This window comes from Elephantulus edwardii, unplaced genomic scaffold (genome assembly GCF_000299155.1).
Source record: "Elephantulus edwardii isolate Elephantulus edwardi_28Jun2011 unplaced genomic scaffold, EleEdw1.0 scaffold00081, whole genome shotgun sequence".
NCBI classification, from domain to species: Eukaryota; Metazoa; Chordata; class Mammalia; order Macroscelidea; family Macroscelididae; genus Elephantulus; species Elephantulus edwardii.
The window spans coordinates 290,515-294,196 of NW_006399831.1; positions in this window are offsets into that span (position 1 = coordinate 290,515).

Here is a 3,682-nt window from a genome sequence, read left to right on the forward strand (position 1 = left end):
CCAACCCCTTGCAATAAATATTGATGATACAAAATAATGATGTACACTGAAACAAATGAGGGAGAAAACGGTTTACAAAGAATATGTGCATAGGAATGTTTTCATGATAACATTCCAGAAAAAGCAATGCATAGTAAAGTGGACTATGGACTTGCGGGCAGGGGATGATATAACAATTAAAGAATTTTTTTCTTTTCAAAGAGAAAAGCTAACTGGGAGGAGGAGTGGGCAGGAAGGGAAATGTGCAATAATGAATGAATGAGAAAAAAAATTAAATGAGAAGATATGCTGCAAAAAATGAAAATAAAAACTATTCCATCTCAAAAAGAAACCCCCAAAACCAAAAAACAAAGTTGAAATACACTGTTTTTCACACCAGATCTTTCAAATTTCCTTTACACATCACCATTGAATTGTACAACGCTATGATTAAATTACCCCCACCCACTCTCACTGTTCTACTTCTAACTTGCCCCCACCCCCCACCTTGGATCCTCACACTCATTCTACAATAATGATTAGATACAGTATTGTTCCTTTGGAAAGGAGTTCTTTCACAAAGCATAATGATCTCCAATCCTTCCCAAGTTAAGTAATAATTAACAGAATCATTGCTCCTGCTAAAGGAAGATATTCAAATGGTCAACAAACACATAAAGAAATGCTCAAAACCTCTGGCAATAAGAAAGGTGCAAATTAAAACCACAATGAGATACCATCTCACTCCAGTAGCAGTAGTAAAGTTTAACAAAACAGCAAGTAATAAATGTTGGCGAGGATGTTGTGAGATAGGAACTCTTACACATTATTGGTGGCACTGTAAAATGGCACAATCACTCTAGAAAGCAGTTTGGCACATCCTCTAAGAGCTGAACATAAAAATGCTATATGACCAGATATTCTACTGCTTGGAATATCCCTCAGGAAAATGAGAACTGAGGCACAAATGGAGATTTGTACACCAATGTTCATAGCAGCATTATTCACCCTCACAAGAACATGGAAGCACTCCAGATGTCCAATGATTATCAAATGGATTCAGAAAGTATGGTACATTCACATGATAGAATTATATACAGCATGAAGGATTTTTTTGATCATCTTTATTCCTTGTTAAACTCTCAGATGTATAACAAACAACTGAAAAAGGCAGGACTTAGTTCTGGTGCATCTTGTTGTTATTGTTGTTATATGCCATTGAGTTGCCTGTGACTCACAGTGACCTTATGTACATTAGGTCTGAACCCTACCCTATCCTGAGCCACTCTCATTGTCTTCAACAGATCTAATTCCATTTCTCTAACTACTGAGTCAATCAACCTCATTCTGGGTCTTCTTGTCTGTGCTGTCCCTTCACCCTACCAAGCATTATCATGCTCTCCAACTAATGCTCTCTTCCTGGCAAAAGCGTGTGAGATGGAGCTTCAAAATGCTTGCCTCCCAGGAGCAGCCTGGTTTCACCCTCTACAAGAAAAGCCTGTTTATTCTCCTGGCAGTCCACAGTATGTTTAACACTCTTCCTTGGCATCACAGTTCAAAGACATTAATCATTTTTCTATCACACTAGGAAAATCCTGCTGAAGATCATCCAGAAATGACTGGAATAGTACCCTCGCAGAAAACTACCAGAAATACAAACTAGGTTTAATAAGAGATTGTGGCACTGGAGACATTATTGCCAATGTCAGACATACCTTGACAGAAAGAAAAGAGGAGTACCAAAGAAATGTCTCTCTGTGTTTCATTGACGATGCAAAGACATTTGACTATGTGGATTACAACAAACAGTGGCTAACTCTGAGAAGAATGGGAATCCCAGACACTTGATTGTGCTTATGTGGTACTGGAGAAGAGTACTGAATGTACCATGGACTGCCAGGAAAACAAACAGATGCATCTTGGAGAGGATTAAACCAAGCTACTCCTTGGAGGCAAGGATTCTGGGGCTTCGTCTGACATACTTTGGACATGTTGCCAGGAGGGACGGGTCCTTGGAGAGGGACATCATGCTTGGGAGAGTGGAGGGACAGCGCAGGAGGGGAAGACCCTCTATGAGATGGATTGATTTGGTGACTGGGGTAAACGGTATGGGTGTGTAAGAGGCAGTGTGGTTGGTGCAGGATGGAGCAGGGTTTAGGGCTGTTGTGCATAGGGTCGCTATGAGTCGCAAACGGCTCGACGGCACATAACAACAAACAACAACACACTTGGACCAGGAGGCAGTCATAGAACAGAGCTAGGAAACACTGCATGGTTCAAAACTGGGAAGTTTGTATGTCAAGGATTTGTTCTATCTCCCTATCTTTGTGTCTGATACAGGTCATGGTCTTTGCAATTACTTGCTATGTGGCAGAAAGCTGGACAATGACTAGAGCTGATAGAAGGAGACTCATGCCTTTGAGCTGTGGTGATGGAGAAGAGTATAGAATGTACCATGGACTGGTAGGAGAACAAACAAGTTCAGCCAGGAGAGGGTGAAACCAGGATGCTCCTTGGAGGCAAGGATTCTGAAGCTTCGTCTGATATAATTTTGATATGTTGCAAGGCAGGATCAGTCCTTGGACAGGGACATCATGCTTGGGAGGGTAGAGGTAAAATGCAAGAGAGGAAGACCCTGGATGAGACACATTGATTCAATGACTGGGGTAATGCAGGTAGGTGTATCTGAGACAATAAGATTGGCACAGGATAAAGGACAATTTAGGGCTAATTTACATATATGGTCCCTATGAGTTGCAACATACTCAACATCACATAACATTCAGTGACTCCAGTGTAAATAGCTTAAATCTTCAGCTATCTGAAGTCACATAGTTAGGCTTAGTTGAAATTTGAGCCCAGGTAAACTGGCTCTTACTGGTCATAGCATATTGTCATTTACATGGTGGCAGTTTTGAAATCTAGTTGCATGAACTTTGGCTACAATGCATATTCATGTATGTTTTTATGTGCCATCGAGTTGCTTGTGACTCATAGCAACCCTATGAACAAGAGCCCTAAACACCGTTCTATATGTGCCAACCTTGCTATCTCAAACACACTCATTCCCACCACTCCACCCACAGAATCTATCCATTTCCTCATGGGTCTTCCTTTCCTGCGCCATCCCTCCACTCTCCCAAACATGATGTTGCTCTCCAAGGACCAGTCGCTCCTTGCAACATGCCGAAAGTATGTCAGACTTCAGAATCCTTGACTCCAAGGAGCATTCTGGCTTCACCCTCTCCAGGACAAACCTGTTTGTTCTCTTAGCAGTCCATGGTATATTCAGCACTCTCCTCCAGCACCACAGCTCAAATGCATCAATTCTTTTTCAAAATCCCTATTCACTGTCCAACTCTCCAATGCATAGTACGCAATTGTGAAGACTATAGCCTGGATCAGGTGCACCTTAGTCTCCAGCCTGATGTCATTGCTATTCAATACTCTTGAGAGGTCCCTCACAGCTGACTTTACCAAGGCAATTTGTCTCCTGATTTCCTGGCTACTGTTATCAAGAGTGTTGACTGTGGAACCAAGTAAGCTAAAACTGTTAACTTTCTCAGTCTCTTCATCCATACCGATGCTGCCAATTGACCCAGTGGTGAGAATCTTTGTTTTCTTGATGTTGAGCTTCAATCCATATTGACAACCGCAGTCCTTGACCTTCTGTAGCAAGCACTTCAGGTCCTCCTCAGTTTCA